The sequence below is a fragment of the Canis lupus genome, chromosome 28, assembly GCF_048164855.1.
Source record: "Canis lupus baileyi chromosome 28, mCanLup2.hap1, whole genome shotgun sequence".
Taxonomy (NCBI): domain Eukaryota; kingdom Metazoa; phylum Chordata; class Mammalia; order Carnivora; family Canidae; genus Canis; species Canis lupus.
In genome coordinates this window covers 10,286,273-10,305,748 of record NC_132865.1, presented here as the reverse complement: position 1 = coordinate 10,305,748, position 19,476 = coordinate 10,286,273, and the positions used below count along the sequence as shown (strand labels likewise).

Genomic DNA, 19,476 nt, shown 5'->3' with positions numbered 1-19,476 from the left:
TTATGTTCAATTTTTGGATAAAAAGGTCAAAACCCTTTCTATAAAAGTTCTTGTCAGTGTTTTTAGAACTTTGATGTGCATACCAACCACTTAGGGATTGTGTTAAAAGGCATATGCAAATGTTAAAATTATACACCATATCTGAGCAAAGGCATAAATCTGCATTTCTAACAAGATCCTGGGTGAGGCTGATGCTACTGGTCCATGGGCCGCACATTGAAAAGCAGTGGTCTATGCTGTTCTTCTAACATCCCTAACAACACAACCTACTTTTGTTATCCCTAACAACACAACCTACTTTGGTTATTTTAATTCAAATACAAAGAAGTATAGACTAATCTGAATCATCTCTAATTACGATTTCATCAATCACTTGAGGAGATTTGTAAGAGATAGATGATGTTTTATTAAATAGGGCAAATACTCAAGGATATGTACGTTTAAACAGTTCTTTAGGTAGTTCTACTGGCCAGCCAGGTTGGGGAACCACTTCCCTAAATTATGGTGGAAGCAAATATGAGAACACCAAAATATTCACATAAAAACTGGGTAGGCACTATTTGCTTCAACGTGGAGGGACCTGGAGGGTATTATGCTGAGTGAAATAAGTCAACTGGAAAAGGACAAACATTGTATGGTCTCATTCATTTGGGGAATATAAAAATTAGTGAAAGGGAATAAAGGGAAAGGAGAGAAAATGAGTGAAAATATCAGTGGGGAGACAGAACTTGAGAAACACCTAATTCTGGGAAACGAACAAGGGGTAGTGGAAGGGGAGGTGGGTGGGGGTTGGGGTGACTGGGTGATGGGCAATGAGGGGGCACTTGGCGGGACGAGCACTGGGTGTTATGCTATATGTTGGCAAATTGAACTCCAATAAAAAAATTTGTTAAATAAATAAATAAATATAAAAACTGGGTAGCAACTAGACTTGCCTCTGTTTACTGCAGAATAAAAATGTTCAGTCTTCTACACCATACACCATCAGTTCTCTTTATGAGCTTTGAATTCCTGGAAAATGAATTAAATGAGGTCCTTAGACTCGATGTGGGAAAAAAATAATTTTATTTTCTGAGTAGAATATAAACAATGTACCTGGGAACATATTTCCTTTAAATGCACTTGAGTCCATAGTAGAAGCTGTTGTAATATTCCCTGAAGTGGGTGATACAAAGCTTCCAATTCAATTGTTTTCATTTTAGTCCAAGGCTTTATAAAAATCAAGCTTGCCAAAATGAAATGTATCAGCATGTGAGAAAATGAATTTGCAAGTATCTTTTTCTAACCAATGCTTTCTAATCACCTCGGTTTCCTTTGACAGGTGGATATATTCCAAGACTTCAAAGGAATTTTGTGGTTTAAACCAATTTCATAATGCCAAAATGGCTAATAAGCCAAACTAGCCTATGCATATAATTTTCTGTACTATTAATGTTATTTTGAATAATAACTTCTATCAACTTTTGAATACCTTTAATATATAAGCCTCCATGCTAAAAACATTATGCTCATGTAAATTACCAAATATAGAACTAAAAGCAATAATGCAAAATAGCCAATATTAAAAACTTTCTATAAGTAAGGGAAGTGGGGCTTGGAAAAGTTCAGGATCTTGGCCTCTGTCAAATATGAGTCCTTATTTTGATGCATACCTACCTGAATCTTATGCAAGTAACATAAATTCCACTATGACTTTCAAAACCTGTGAATTAAAAAAAACAGAAGTGGAGGCCATATTGACTTCATGAAATTAAAGAAGTGTCATAACATCAATGATCCCTATTTTCAAGAAACCAAGACAGTTATCATGTATACTCCAAACAAATGAGTATACTGATCCTTTAAGTTAGAAGACCTACTGTTTTAGCTTCACTTCGGTTTTCTACATAATACAGATTCCAAATTATAGCTTTCCACATAAATAGATTTCTAATTAAAAGCATTTATAACCACCACTCACAGTGTTACTAAAAGGAAAAGTCCCACAAAATTCTGATCAGTCCCCCACTAAAAGGGGGACAATACCCAAACACTAGACCAGAGATGTTTGGGGAGCCCAGCAGGAAATGCACAAAAATGTGTGTGTGGGGGGGAGGAGTCTTGGCAGAGTTGGAACGCAGGACCAGTCAGAATAAATCTCCCAAGGAAAAGAGCTCTATGCTGAAAAGAAACTTCTAAAAGCAGGTCCCATGTCTTGTGGGTCAAACACTGGAAAAGGTGAATTATAATGAGGAGTTCGGGAACGTGCATCTGGGGTAGAGGAAGAGACCCACTTTGGAAGGCAGAGGCAGTGCGTTTAGAAGTAGCACTTGATAGTAAATGAAAGGGAAGGAAGGAAGCAGATAATACTATGGTCCTACTGAAACAAGATGGACTCTAAAAATCAGGGGGAGTCTGAGCACATAAGAAAACATCCTATACTAAAGAAACTGCTCTTCACACAGCAACAGAAAGACTCCTTTAAAAAAACTGAAACAGAAATAATAAAAAGAATCAGAGACAACATGATACAAATGAAAGTCAGGCAAAGATGATTGCTATTAGTTTATCGGGGTGACAGTACTAAGTACTACAAGTTGAGTGGCTTAAAACAACAGAAATTTATTGTCTGTTGGTTTTGGAAGGTAGCAGTCCAAAATTAAAGTGTCATCAGGGCCATGCTTCCTCTAAAACCTTTAGGGGAGGCTTTCCTTGCCTCTTCCTAGCTTCTGGTGGTTTGCATGCAATCTTTGGTGCTCCTTAGCTTGTAGATATATACCCCCAACCTCTATCTTCATTGCCACATGGCTTCCTGTCTTGATCTTCACATGGTCATCTTCTTAGAAGGAACACCAGTCATATTGGAGTAGGGACCCAACCTACTCTAGTAAGAGTAGAGTTATAACATCATAACTTAAAAAATTACATATGCTATGACCCTGTTTCCACATAGGGTCATATTTAAGGTATTGGGGATTAGGACTTCAACATATCTTTATGGGGGGAAGGAGGAAGGACACATTTCAAGTCATAACAATTTTATATATATAGATGTATATATATAAATTAAATATAAATATATAGAATATATATAAATATAAAATATATGTGTATTTTTTCCTGAAGAAGAAACTAAAATGATTACACATAAGTATTTAAAATCATAATTTAAGATTCAAGAAAATTTCTAGGAATAAAAAAGCCCTGTGTGTATATACCGCAACCAGATACTGTATACTGAGTAAAATGACAATAATGTTAATGTGTATTGATTAACACATTATAAAATTATTAGACTGATAAAATTATTAGACTTTAAATATAAAGAAAATAATGTTCTAGGTCTCTGGGGGAAACAAAAGAAACAAAAAAAAAACAAAACAAAAAACCCACTTTTCTTATAAAGGACAGAAAATTAGATTGTTATAATCTTCTGCACATAAACACATCAAACTCCAAAGTGTAGTCAAACAATATGTATAAGGTACTCAAGGCAAAGAGTGTAAGCACAAGTTTTTATCTAGCCCAGCCTATTCTCAGTAACAAGACAATTTGCCTTCTTCTGGAAGAATTTAGTACAAAAAAAAATCATTCAACCAATAAATCATTGTGCAACTTCGGAAAAAAAACTGGTGGTGAGGTGTGAATTTATTGAACTATACAGATCTAAGATCAAAACAAAGTTTGGAATTGGGTGGTTTTAAAATATGTTCAAAATTACTTTATGTGTTTCCCTTCAAGAGGTCTAGCCTAACTCCCCTCTTGTTGAGTGAGGGCTGAATTTAGAGACTTCTTACAAGTGTAAAAAACAAAAAAGTAGAAGTGATAGTGTATGATTTTTGAGACTAGGTCATTTTTTAAAAGTATGGGTTTTGGCGTGAGTGGGTGGTGCAGTTGGTTTAGCCTCTGACTCTTGGTTTCGGCTGAGGTCATTGTCTCAGGGTTGATATCAAGCCCTGCATCAGGCTCTGTGTTAAGTATAGAGTCTGCATAAGACTCTTTCTTCCTCTCCCTCTGCCCTATGCCCCCTAAAATAAATACATAAACCTTTAAAATAAATAGATAAATAAATAGCATGGCTTTCTCTCTCTCTTTCTTTCTCTGTCTCTCAGGACTCACTCACTCTGGGGAATATCCACTGTCACATCATAACAGTACTCAGGTAGCTCTATGGAAAGAATAAGGAACTAAGCCTTCTGCCAAAAGCTATGTGAGTGAGCCATCTTAGCAGAGGAAGCTCCAACTCCTATCAGAACTTCAGATGACGTCAGCCTTGGCCAATATGTTGAATTTACATAATCTTGTGAGAAACTTGAAGCCAGAATCACTGAGTTAATTCCACTCCTGGACTTCGAACACTGAGAAAAAGTTTTCATTGTTTGAAGTTACCACATTTTGAGGCAATTCTTTACATAGCAAGAGACAGCAAATACAGACTTTCATAGCTGTGAGTGGATGTATTCTCACAGGAAACAAGTGAAAATGTGAGTGTGCCTTTGGAACCTGGCAGTGGGAAGATCTGCAAGGACTTTGCAAAGTTTGTTAGTGAAACCATAAAGTCCCTTGAACAGACTGTGGGTGGAAGTCTATACAGTAGAGAGGCTTTTAATGAGACCTTAAAGGGAAATGAGGAACATGTTATTGGAAACCCAAGAAAGAGAATCTTTGTTATATAGTGACAGAAAGTTTAGCATTAATGTGACCTGTAGCTCTATAGAAATGAGAAAACATACCTAATGAACTGGGTGATATAGCAGAGGTTTAAGCATAATGTTAAACCTGTTTTAGTCTTGATGCTTATAATAGTATGAGAGAGGATAAAGATGACGAAGAAGAAGAAGAAGGCAAAGATGAAGAAGACAAAGATGAAGACGAAGAAGACAAACAAGATGAAGAAAACAAAGACGATGAATACGAAGACAAAGAAGAAGAAGACAAAGATGAAGAAGAGAAAGAAGAAGAAGAAGAAGAAGAAGAAGAAGAAGAAGAAGAAGAAGAAGAAGAAGAAGAAGAAGAACAACTAGTAAATCAAAAGGAGTGAGGATTTGCTAGTTTGAAGAATCCCAGCCTCATCAGATCACAAATAATGCTAAAATTAAGAAATGCCTTCCAAGTAAAAGTGAAATCCAGGGCACTACCAGGAACACTTGGTCTAAAGATGAAGCAGAACATGGCTTCAACTTTTATTAAAATTATTCCTCAAGACTGCAGAAAGCTCTAAAGTGGTGCTTAAGAATACCATTCAGTCAGACAAAGGCACTCTAAAGAGCATAAGGATATGCCTCACTGGGACATGTCTCCCAACAATAGCATTTCTAAGAAGCTTAAGAGCTTTATCCCTCAGGTTAAGAGACAAGAGAGGGTGTTTATCCTGAAGAGATCTGTGGGCATGGCTCTTATCTAATGGAGTGAGATTCACAGGAAACCCACCAAGTTTTTAATGGAATTACATTTTTCATTAACACTTCCCACTTAGAATAAAAAGTACAATGATAATACATAATGAAAAGAGTTCTTTAGACACAGAATTCTGACATGAAGATGGCCGAGAAACTATGCAACTGCAAGCATGAGTTACCATTCTTGGAAAAGGAGAATGATTCATAGGGTGAAACCAGCAGTCCAGAGGGTTTAGCCAAGAGCCATGGATATTATTCCTGGCAGGAACAGAACTGAGTCTTAATCTAGAAATTGCCAATGTTTGCCCAGCTGAGTTTTCATAATTCCTATAGATGAGTGACTCCTTGAATCATCAATCACCTTCCCTCTTTTAACAGGAATTTGAAAGGTTATCTTTTTTTAATTAATTAATTAATTTTGGAGAGAGAGAAAATGAGGTGGGGAGGGGCAGAAGAAGAGGGAGAGAGAATCTTAAGCAGACTCCCCACTGAGCATGGAGCCTGAGGCAGGGCTCCATCCCAGGACCCTGAGCCACCCAGGCACCCCAGAATTTGAGACATTACCCTGATGCCTGTCCTACCATTATATTATTTGGTAGATAAGGTGAAGATAACTTGTCTCTTTCAGATCTAGAGAAACTGTACTGAAGGAGTTATACTAAAGGAACTATAACAAGGAGCCTCACATGTACCTAGCTAGGGCTGATTTAAGCAACAAGATTCTTAAATTTAAGGTGATATTTTAATGGTAGGAAACAGTTAAAGGTTCTGGGAGAAGAAAGTGTATCTTGAATATAAGAAGAATACTTTGTGGCCAAGAGATTAACAGTGGATTTTTTTGTTTGTTTGTTTTCAAAAAGTCTACAAATTCTCTGATATGGCCCCATTCAAGAGGTACAGCCTAATGCCTCCTCCCCTCAGTGTGAACTAGACATAGTGACTTGCTTCTAACAAATATTACAAAATGCAGAAGTAATGCTATGTGACTCCAAGATCAAGACTTTGAAGGCACTGCAGCTTCCTCTTGTTCTGTCTTGGAGCACTCACTCAGAGAGAACCCACCTGCCATGTAATGAGGTTACTCAAATAACACTGAAGAAAAGCTCATATGATAAAGAACTGAGACCCAGTCACTAGCAAGGAATTGAAGCTTCCTGCCAACAGCCATGTGAGTGAATCATCTTAGAAATGTATCCTCCAGTGGCAGTTAAGCTGTCAGATGACCACTCTGCAGCCAACAGCTTAACTGCAATTTCATGAAAGAACCTAAGCTTGAACCACTCAGCTAAGCACTAGTAGACTTCTTGCCCTCACAAACTATGTGATGTAATAAATGATAATCTTAGATTAAGTTTTGAGGGCAATTTGTTATACATAAAAAGTATCTTTAAGAAACATAAATAAAGAAGATGTGGTTTATGTATACAATGGAATATTCCTCAGCCATTAGAAACGACAAATACCCACCATTTGCTTCAACGTGGATGGAACTGGAGGGTATTATGCTGAGTGAAATGAGTCAATCGGAGAAGGACAAACATTATATGGTCTCATTCATTTGGGGAATATATAACAATCGTGAAAGGGAATAAAGGGGAAAGGACAAAAAATAAGTAGGAAATATCAGAAAGGGAGACAGAACATGAAGGACTCCTAATTCTGGGAAACGAACTAGGGGTGGTGGAAGGGTAGGTGGGCAGGGGGTGGGGGTGTCTGGGGGACAGGCACTGAGGTGGGCACTGACGGGATGAGCACTGGGTGTTACTCTATATGTTGGCTAATTGAACACAAATTAAAAAATAAATTTATAAAAACAGAAACATAAATAATATAGGGGTTAAATGAATGCCATAGGATTGAACAATGTGGAAATAAAATAACAAAAAAATGGGGAAATAGGTATAGAGAGAGAAAGAAGAAACAAGTGCATCAATTATCTCAAAGGTGGACATCAAAGAATATAATAAGCTGATAAATCAAATAATAAATCTGAATCAAACCTATGAGTAAACAACACTTAGAAAGCTAATACCATTGATTCAAACTGAATGAAAGGCGAGTGAGAAGAGACACGGTTCTAATCAAATAAAACAATTACTAAAACTGGCAATTAACTAAAGCAAACAAAATAAACCTAACTGTATATTAAATCAATAACATTAACATCCATTTAACAGAATCATTTCAGATTTGTATGTTCTTAGTGACAGAGATTAAAAAGAAAAACAATGGGACTCCTGGATGGCTTGGTGGTTGAGTGTCTGCCTTGGGCTTGGCTCAGGTCATGATCCTGGAATCCTGGGATCCACCACAGGCTCCCCACATGGAACCTGCTTCTTCCTCTGCCTGTGCCTCTGCCTCTCTCTGTGTGTCTCTCAGGAATAAATAAATAAAAGCTTTAAAAAAATTATTTCTAATAGTTAATGAAAACTCAAAGGACATTGTTAAAAGAAATGTGCACAAAATGAACACACACACAAAAATTAAATTCATAGGTCGCTGGATATCATATTTAAAATACTTTATCACGTAAACTTGATTCTTCTGAAAGAAAAAGCAAAATAAATAAATATAGTGGATGATTTCATTCTTTGAAACACCCAAGATTTGGGACGCCTGGGTGGCTGAACATCTGCCTTCGGCTCAGGGCGTGATCCTGGAGTTCCAGGATCGAGTCCGACATTGAGCGCTCTGTGAGGAGCCTGCTTCTCCCTCTGCCTGTGTCTCTGCCTCTCCCTCTGTGTCTCTCATGAATAAATAAATAAGATCTTTAAAAAACAAACAAACAAAGAACTGATGAGGAAAAATACTCAGCTAAATTCTTTTTATAGAAAACAGTAGTAAAACATAATTACACAGAAATTATTGCCAGTAATGAGATGACAAAGATATGTAAAAGAAGTACTAAGTGAAGTAAAGCTAGATAGTTATATTAATATCATGAAAAATTGTTTTCAAGGCAAAAAAATATTAGAGATAAATAAGGTCATTAAGTGTGGTGAAAGAAGCAATGCATCAAAAAATATAATTCAGAATAACCTACCATAAACTCAAAATATCTCTAAGTGACAGAATTATAACCAGAATTTAGACAATTTACAATAAATGAAAGATTTAAACAAACCTACACTACAAACAAGTAATTGATAAATCATGTAGACAGAAAATTAATAAAGATGAATAATATACTTTGTGAGGCTGACTTAGGAAATATATATATAAATCTACAACAAAAAATCAGGATATATGCATGCTTGGAAAGCAGTCATAAAACATTTAAAAAGCTGCTGATCAGGGCTTAGGCCACAAAACAAATCTCAACCAAAAATACTAAAAACACTACTTTCTCATAACACAATATAGTACAACTAGAAAGTAACGTCAAAAGTGGGCCTCCAAAGCTCATACATCAAAAAAATAAAATAAAATAAATGTGAATAACTCATATGTTAAAAAAGCTTAATAAGAATTGTTCTTTTTAAAAGATTTTTATTTATTCATGAGAGAGAGAGAGGGAGGCAGAGACACAGGCAGAGGGAGAAGCAGGCCCCATGCAGGGAGCCCGACGTGGGTTGGGATCTGGGGACTCCAGGATCATGCCCTGGTGTGAAGGCAGGCACTAAACCGCAGAGCACCCAGGGATCCCCAAGAATTGTTAAATAATTAGAACTACTTGTAAAATCTGGTTAAATTAATACATAGATGATTTATAGACTTGAATGTGTATATTGAAATGTAACAAATATTAAGAATTATGATTTACATAGTGATTTAAGAAATCAGATAAAGAACAAAAGACTAAGTCCAAATAAAAGGAAAGAAATACTGAAGGCAGTATGAAGTAATAAAATAGAAAACAAAGAATGATAGGGTGTAGTAATCACACACAGAAGATATTTCTTAAAAATGTTAATAAAACAGACAAACCTCTGCCATAGTTGATAAATATAAAAAAATAGATAAATTAGCAATATTAGCAATGATTAGTTTATTATTTAGGTAATGCTCACTGCTAATAAACTTCAAATGTCAGTGACTAAACAAAATGAAAGTTTATTTCTCATTTATTTAACAGCTGAGTACAGAAGGTTTTCCTCCATTCTTTGATTTAGAGAACAAGAATTACTCTGTCTCAGAGGTCACACATTCCCCAGGGCATGAGGTTTTTCATCTACACTAAAAGATTTCTGTAAAAGGCCAAATAGTAAATATCTTTGCAGCCTACATATGGTGTCTGATGCATACTATCTTTATAAAATAATTCTTGAAAATATTTCAAAAATTCTTAACTCACAAACTATGAAAACAGGCCAAAGACCAGATTTGGCCCTAGGTCATATTTTGCCTATTTCTGACCTACATGAAAGAAAAGAGAAAGTATATATATATATTTAAAAAAAAAAAAAGTAGATCCTCTTAACCAGCTTGATTCATAGGTGACTTTTACCATTTTTGTTCAAATTCCACTAACAAGAACTAGTCCCACGACCTTAGTTAGATACATAAGGAGCTAGAAAAAGTCTCTTCCAGTGAAATTTCCTCACTATGGAAAAAAAAAAAAAGAGAGAAATTTTAGTGGAAAGTTAGCCATCTCTGGAACAGGCATGAAGAAGGACATAATGAAATTTTTAAAAAATGAAATCACACAAAATGTATCAAGACCATGTAGGTTACTTCTCAATATTGCAAGAAACATTTAAAATAGAAAATAATTCACCATTTAAAGAAAAATTCTATGAACATCTCATTTTATACAGAAAAAAACTGAGAAAATATATTTGTTCACAATAAAAACTCATTCAAGTTGGAATCAAAGTGAATCTTGACAAAGAATATCTATCAAAAACCTACAGGCATCTGTCCTCACTTAGTCAATATTATACCCAAGTTCTAGCCTCTACATGGGCAATGTGCAATTCTAGCCAATGCAATAAAACAAGATAAAAAAATGAAAATTACTAGGACACTTGCGTGGCTTAGTCAGTTAAGTAACAGACTCCTGATGTCACTCAGGTCTTGATCTTATGGTGATGAGTTCAAGCCTTGTGCTGGGCTCCATGTTGGGTGTGGAGCCTACCTAAAAAGAAAAAAATGGAAATCACTGATAACTATTAAAGGAAAAGTCGCAGCATATGGGTTTATTAGTTTTTAATTCATATAATTGGGGAAAAAAGCTCTAGGAAACAAAACTGAAGGTCAACAATTCATATAAGAAAGGATAAAACACAAGACCGTGTCATTCATAGGACACAAAAATACAAAAAGTCATTAAATATATCTTTAAAATTAGGAAATACACATTAAGGGCACCTTGGTGGCTCAGTGGGTTAAGCATCCATGATCCCAAGGTCCTGGGACTGAGTTCTGAATCAGACTCCCTGCTCAGTGGGGAGTCTGTTTCTCCCTCCCCCTCTGTCCCGTCCCCCTGCTTACGTGCATTCTTGCTCTCTCTCTCAAATAAAGAAATCTTAAAAAAAATAAAAATAAAAATTAGGAATTACACAAGAATTGCCACTTCCTACTAATCCTTTTTTTTTAACTTTCTTTTTAAATTTTTTATTTATTTATTGATAGTCACACACAGAGAGAGAGAGGCAGAGACATAGGCAGAGGGAGAAGCAGGCTCCATGCACCGGGAGCCCGACGTGGGATTCGATCCTGGGTCTCCAGGATCGAGCCCTGGGCCAAGGGCAGGCGCTAAACCACTGCACCACCCAGGGATCCCACTTCCTACTAATCCTAATGAAGGGAGAAAAAGTATTCTAAGTTCTCTTAATGTTGGGAGTGAATAGTACCCACTTGTTGATGTGTAAATTTGCAAACATTTATGAGAAGCAATTAATAACATCTAGCAAAACTTCAGACTTGCATACATTAGAATCCAGTGATTCTGACCACTCACAGTGAATACTGCTAGCAAACCTTCAAACAACACAGGTCAGAGGGCCAACAGAGTCCTCTATTATTTCAATAATAAAAGCTAACTAATATCACACATACAATCATTAGGAGGCACCTTAAAGGTTAAGCTTAACTTTTAAATGTTTGAAAAGTTTTTCGGGAAAAGAATGCTTCCATGCATTACTTTGAGACAGGAACCAGTTGACAAGTCATCATTTCTTATTAGCATATAAATCAGAGTCATATAATGGATCATCTGCCAAAAGCATAGTCTACTGACATCAAGCCAAGGCATTTAAAGTAGACTTTCTTTCACTTAGAAAAATAATGAAAAAAAAGTACCAAGGATGCTCTGACTTCCAGCAATCATAGTAGTATGGATATACAGAGAGCAGAGGGAGCCAAAGTAGCTGAACCTATTTAGAAGTGTTGTAAATTGTTTAAGGATCCAGGGAATTATTTTTTTTGCTTCAAATTAAAATAACTATAAAATGCTATACCAAAAGAACAAGAAAATAGTGGTAAGGAGAAAAAAATGTTAAATGAATGACTTCCACATCATCCCAACCCCAAAATATAATTCATGGGGAAAAATGCACCATAAAGTGCATGGCCCCACATAAAGGTGACCTAAGATAACAATTAATATTTATTCACTGGAGGGGCACCTGGGTGGTGCAGTCAGTTGAATATCTGACTCTTGGTTTTGACTCAAATCGTGATCTTGGGTCCTGCTTCTCACTCAATGAGAAGTCTGCTTAAGACTGTCTCCTTCTCCCTCTGCCCCTCCCCCCAAAAATAAATAAATAAACATCTTTATTTTTTTATTTTTATTTATTTATTTATTTATTTTTTTATAAAAATCTTTAAAAATATATTTATTTTTTGGAATTAAATAGGAGTACAAGAATACAGAGAAAAAAACAAATTTCTCACCAAAATGGTCAGAAAATCTTTATGAAGTCTAATTTCTTTTACCTAGATATAAAATATAGAAGTTCACCACCAAGAAAATACAGATTATTTTTAATTCCTGTAACTATAATCAATTCACTACAGTTAATGATCTAATTACATTACAATGTCTCCTTTTAGAGAACAGATTTCAATCATTTATGTGCTTTTCTGCAAGGCTAACATCATAATATAAAGAGTATATTAAATTTATCAGGATATTATACATTCACTTTCATAGATGAAAGAAAGGCTATAGTTCCCTAGATAGTAGAAATAAAATAACCTAGAATAAAATAACCCATATGTATATTAAAATAGAATTTGTGAAAATGAAACCTGCCAGATATTAGAAATGATCTCATTATAAAATCTTCAGGTTCTCATTTCTCAGAAAAGCCATAATTACAACCTTATCTTTTTAGTGACCAATTACTGTGTTCGGGGTATTTTCTGAAATAAATGCTTTGCTATTTTTATGACTTGCCTATCTGTGTTTCCAGTCCCAAGAATAGAAATCTACAATACAGCCATTTCCATAAATACGAAGTCAGAAATAAATGACACTGTTCTATCAAAACACAAGACAAAACCTTAAATTTTAGATGAAATGTAAAATAGAAATCTTTATTAGCATAAATAAGATACTTAGATGAAAACCTTGATATCTCTCCAATTTTTAAAATTAGGTCATTAAAGCTTCCAAACTAACAAGAAAAAAAAAATATGCCTGTGCCATACAAAGTAAATTGGGCAGCTTTTCTAACGAGCTAGTTTCTTGTATTTGAAGGAAAGAGTAGCTGATTTGCATTCCCAAATATAAAGGTTTGAAAAATCTTACTGTTCTAAAGAGGATAACTTTTTCCTATATAAATTAATGTTCTTATTTTCCTTTTTTGTTACTAAACTAGATATTCACAATGTAAACACTACTCTCCAGGGATAGGTATGTGTGTATTGGGATAGGGGCTGGTGAAACAGAGGGTAGATGAGCGTGACAACATCCCCAGAAAATACCATCTTCCGACACATGCCATGAGAAACACCACCAGAAATAGCATTCCAATATGACCATTGTTCCAGTACCTGACCCCCAAAGTCATTTGGAGGATACAAAACAGAAGTATTACATAATCTCATTAGAACATGCTAGATATTTACGTATCGCTTGAAAAGTGATGGATCATCACTGCTCAAAAGTTACACATACATGCTCCAGCTACCTTTCAAATTGATACGAATAGATCTCTTTCCTTTACAGCACTGGCTTAGGAGAAAAGCATCTCCTATTCAAGGCTGATATAATCTCTCAACCTTCATATTGAGCAAATGAATGAGGACCTGGTAAACCAGCTTGGAATAGAAGTCAACCAGATATTGGAGGAAAAATGATCGTTAAAACCTCTAAGTGCCTCTGGTCATCTTTTTCAGGATCCTTCTTTGCTGGAAATACCCTGCTCAGTTGAATTTTTTTTTTTTTAATTTTAGCTCCTGAAATCATTTATTCTTTCAATTTTTGGGTTTATTTGATGAACAAAGAGACCTCTTTAAGTAGTCCAAAACTGAAACTGATATTCATATCTTTCTTGGATTATAATTGAGGGTTTTTCAACAGTGGTAATGTTGATATTTAGGCCAGATCATTCTATGTTGTATGGGGCTACCATATATTTAATAGCATCTTTGACTTCTGCCAGAGGTGATCTACCAAGGGTGATCCCTTTGTATTCTTAGCTTCGTGATAACCAGGAATGTCTCCAAATACTACCAAATGCCTTTGGGATAAATACAGCCCCTCTCCTTGAGGACATATGGATTAATGTGAGTTTTTTTTCTTTAACATTTGTAATGGAAATGCAGAAGAAATAAGTCTGCACACTCAAATAGAAAAAAAACAAACAAAACAAAACAAAACAAAAAACAATTAAGTATCCTTAATTTGAGATAATAATAAAAGCACTCAGAGGCTCTTTCCAGGGCATAACAAGCTCCAGCCTGCTGTTTCCAGATGAGATTAACACTTAATTTGGTAGACTAAGCAAAGTAGATTGCCCTCCCCAATGTGGGTAAGCCTCATCGAATCAGTCAAAGGCCTAAATAGACCAAAATGGTTGACCCTTCACCTAAGCAAGGGAATTCTTTCTACCTGACTGCCTTTAAGCTGGGACATAACCAAAACATCTCTTCTTCTGACATAACAAAAACATCTGTTCTTCCTGAGCTCAATCCTAATGGCCTTTGGACTAAAGCTACACCATTGCTTCTTCTAGTTCTCAGGTCATCAAATTCAAACTGGGACTACGTCATTCTCCTGGATCTCCAGCTTGCTGACTCACCCTACGGATCTTAGAATTTGTCAGCCTCCACAGTAGCATGCCCCAATTCCTCTTAACAAATATAATATATGATTAATTTATATATATTCTATTGGTTTTTGTGTATACACACACACGAACAAATATGTAGATACATATATATCCTATTGATTTTGCTTCTCTGGAAAATGCTAATACGAATGACCTGGTCTTTTGAGGGAAGAAAGTAGATAAAAGAAGAAGGGAAGACCTGGTTAAACATTTTTACACAAACAAAAAAATCTGTACACAAATATGTGTTGGACTATATTGAACTAGTCAGTGGCTCAATACATGAAAACCATAATTTAATTCTCCTAAGTGTTACGTTCAGTTTCCAAAAGGGAAAGTTAATCTTTATACCCAGGTCACGGGCACTGCTTACTTTCTTTTTCATAAGCCTTATGTGAATATAGATCACTTTATTAACTTTCCTTGCCTATGAAATAACACAATCTAATCTCTTTAGTGCAACTTCCCTAGATCTCCTACTTATAATTCCATTAATTTTGTAATAAATTTTTATTTCTGCTTCATGTTCAATTTGTGAATCCCTGAAGAACTTTCCCCTTCTCGTGTGACATGTAGTTAGAGATGAAAATTATGTTTCTGGAATTCCCTCATCCGATATATTTCAAGGTTAGAATTGGCCAAAAGAGTTGCTAAGGCAAATTTTGGAATGTTGGAGTGAAAGTTTCCATCATCAGATATGATGACACACAGTTACAGGTAGGCCCAGCAGGTCCCACTTTATCCTTTATTCTCTATCTAGTCGTTTTTTCTAATTGCTCAACTTCCTGGCTGACAGCGATTCCAGACCCAAAACAACTGTTTGCCTGTAGATATACTCGGTGAGAGCCAAATAGAAACAACAGATTCCCATGCCTTTCCCCATGAGCTTCTTTCCTTTCAGTTCCACTTTGGTGACTAGATGTGGTTGCTTTTTCAGATGGATATGTTAATGACTCCCTTCCTGAACTCCAACTCCCCTTCTGAACCTTTCCCCACATCCTGCACTTGTGTAGATGTAAGTCGCATAATAAATCCCTTGTTGCAAAACTCATAGTGACTCTGCTCCCCTAACTGAAACTTGATTGATAAATACCCCACATTGCGTATATTTTATAATATAGCACAAACCCACAAAAATGATGTGTCTATCATGAAAATGGGAGTTTCCTAGTTTCCTAGTGGTTCACTTCTATTCAGGATCAGATACCTAACATTCTTCTTCCTTGGCTCAGTTGGTTAGGCTGCAGACTCTTGATTTCAGTTCATGTCATGATCTTGAGGTCTTGGGATCAAGCCCTGTGTTGGGCTCTGTGCTCGGTCAGCACAGAGTCCGCTTGAGGATTCTCTCTCTGCCTCTCTCTCTGCCTTCCCACACTCACATGTTCTCTCTGGCTCTAGGATAAATAAATATTTTTTTAAAAAGTTAAGCTGTCTTTAAACAAAAATACACATAAAATAAGGTTATATAGGGCAGCCCCGGTGGCCTTTAAAGTTTAGCGCCGCCTTCAGCCCAGGGTGTGATCCTGGAGACCTGGTATTGAGTCTCACATCAGGCTCCCTGCATGGAGCCTGCTTCTCTCTCTGCCTGTGTCTCTCTCTGCCTCTCTCTCTCCCTGTGTCTGTCATGAATAAATAAATAAAATCTTAAAAAATAATAATAATAATAAGGTTATATACTGATTGGTTGATGATTAATGTTGTGATCAGAGGCTCACAAGAACTTATTACTGTATTTCTCCTAGGAACAATAGTTCCATATTTGCTAATTCAGTGTTCACAGTGATATTACGGAACATAACTACAGTGAATAATGAGGATCAACTTTATCTTGTACTCTGCATGCTAGATAGAAGAAAATGAAAATCCTCTTTGACAAAAAATAACATACTAAGTCTCCAATTATTCCTACAAGTAGGTTTTCAAATATAATGTCTAGCACATAGTCTAAAATAATACACACAGGAGTTAAGAGTTCATGAAGAATAGTGCACAGAAAAACAGATAATGGAAAAGTGCTTCTGATACTGGAATTATTAAACACAGACTTATAATTAATGATGCTTTTGTTTGAGGAGACAAAATACTACTTCACAGAGATTTTTAAAAGATTCTGTATATTTAAAAAAGATTGTAAATATAGCAAATAACTAAGATATACACACAACTGGCATGGCATGTTTGAAAAAGTACTTTTGGAAAATCTAAAATTAAAAAATAAAATATGCAAAATTGAGAACTCAGTGATCAGGTTTGCTATGGACTGAATACCCCCCAAATTCTTACGTTGAAATTCTAACCCCCAGTGTGATGCTATAAAAAGGGGGGCATTCGGGAGACCATTAAATCATGAGGGCAGAGTCCTCAAATAGGATTATAAAAGAGACCCCAAATAGCCCCCTCATGTCTTGTGCTATGTGAGGACAAATGAGAAAATGGAGGTCTCTAAAATAGGAAGAAGGACCTTATCAGATGCCAAATCTGCTGGCACTTTGATCTTGGACTTCCCTAGCCTCTAGAACTGTGAGAAATAAATATTTGTTATTTAAATCACCCAGTGTATATTTTTGCTATAGCAGCCCAAATGGACTAGACAGTGTTTAATGTCTACTTATTCATCTAGTCCAATATAATAAAACTGGTGAAAATAAAGAAAATGAGAAAATGTCAAGAGTAAGAAAAGATTACCTTCAAGGGAGCAAAAGTAAAACAGACTTCTAATTTCTCAACAGATTTAGTGAAAGTCAATAAATAACAATGAAATTTATAATGTGCTGAAAGATTTCTACTAACCTAGAAATCTGTAACAAAGAATTTATTTCATTTTGAAGAATTAAGAAGAAATGATATTTTCAGATAAATAAAACTAAAATGATTTGCTACTAGCAGAGCCACACTAAACAAAATATTAAAGTGTATTCTTTAGGCAAAAAAAAAAATAACATGTAAGCAAGAAAGAGATACAAGAAGGAATAAATGAAACAAAAATAATACGTGGGTACATCCAAATGAATAATGACTATATAAAATTGTTTTAATTCTTGAGAGATTTAAAATATAAGAGAATTAAAATAAGAAGGCATGAATAGGACAGAAGACAGAAGAAGGATATGTGGTGTTAAAGTGTACTAAATTTCTTGATTGAGAGGACAAAAACACCAATTAACATTAGAAAAGAAGTGTAGCAGAATTATTTTTTAAATAGTCAAAGAAATGAAAGCAATCCACATTTGCATCAATAGTAAAATAGATTAATTATAATATATTCATGGTTTAATGCTGCACAACAATGAAAGTAAGCTAACTATAGCCTATGAATAAACCTCAGAAAATTCATGTTTCAAAGAAAGAAGCCAGACAAAAACAAAACAAAGCAAAACAAAACAGAAAACACATATATAATTATTCTAGATGCATAAAATACAAAAACAGGCAAAACTAAATTTTGGTTTTAGTGATTATGCTTAGACAATAAAACTACACAGAAAATCAAAAAACTAATCATCATACAATTTAGAATAGTGGCTACCTTTGGGTGGGAAGGATTGGGGGGACTGGGAGGAAAGCTTAAGAGGGTTTCTGAACTGCCAAAGCTGACAATGTCGGATTTCATGTGACCCTTGTGGTGATTACAAAGGCGCTTGCTTTGAGATATAATGTTAGGCTGTATATTTTATTTTCCATACTTTTCTGTATGAATTTCATAATAAAAATATTTCTAAATGCAAGTTACAATGCCAAAAGTATAATAGGTTCCCAATCTTGTGTCACAATTTTATGTGCATATATACATTTGAAACCCTGGAAGGGCTTTTTCTAAACTGTTAGCAAAGTCATTTTTTATTTCTGTTTTCACATTTTTATTTTTGTTTTCATACTCTCTAAATTTTCTACAATGACGAACGTATGCTTCCAAATGTGCATCCCTTACACAAAAAATGTATAATTAATTTAAGCAAAATCATAAGAGACATTTATACTCTTCCCATTTTTTTCACTCATAAGTGTAACGGTCTTTCTACATGTATATTGTTGTGAAATAAATTCCTAGAAGCTAAATTACTAGGTTGAAAGTCTAAATATTTGGCATCTGCTAGGTACTGCCAAATTGATCTAGAAAAACATTTCCACAAAATCTTACTAACATTAGATGCTGTGATGATCTGAAAAATGGCCTCTAAAGAACTCAGTCTTAACCCCTGGAACCTGTTGATTATTACCTTAAATGGAAAGTGCATTTTGCAGGTGTGATCAAGTTAAGGTTCTTGAGGAAATTTTTCCTAGATTATCCGAATGGACCCCCAATACAATCAGAGCCCCAAATATAGTCACAAATGTCTTTATAAGAGAGATTTGATATAGAAGTAGATGTGATGATAAAAGCAAGACATTAGAATGATGCAAGGAGGGAATGTAGGTGGCCTCCAGACACTAGAGACAATTTCTCCTCTCGCTTCTCCGGAAGTAACTATCTCCACTAATGCCTTGACTTTAATACAATGAAACTGCAGCCTCCTGGCCTCCAGAACTGTGGAATAAATTTATGTTGTCTTAAGACACACCGTTAATGCTAATTTGTTACAGCAGCCATAGGAAACTAATATAGAGCTCATCACTTTTTTTTTAGATTTTATTTATTTATTCATGAGAGGCACAGAGAGAGAGGCAGAGACACAGGCAGAGGGAGAAACAGGCTCTACACAGGGAGCCCAATGTGGGACTCGATCTCCGAACTCCGGGATCACACCCTGAGCCAAAGGCAGGTGCTCAACAACTGAGCCACCCAGGCATCCCAATCCTATCACTTTTTAATTTTTGCCAATTTGGTAGTTAAAAAAAATATCTGCTTATTTTCTTTCTTTTCTCTTTCTTCTTCTTCT

At 35.4% G+C, this 19,476-nt stretch overlaps 1 long non-coding RNA gene across 1 annotated transcript; it reads right to left on the bottom strand.

Moving 5' to 3' along the window:
- Nucleotides 1–934: 934 nt before the first annotated feature.
- On the bottom strand, nt 935–10,457 carry LOC140620034 (uncharacterized). The gene is made up of 3 exons (XR_012019782.1): nt 10,338–10,457; nt 1,657–1,702; nt 935–1,011 (listed from the first exon to the last, which is right to left on the bottom strand). It is a non-coding gene; the product is annotated as an uncharacterized lncRNA (long non-coding RNA).
- Nucleotides 10,458–19,476: the final 9,019 nt, after the last annotated feature.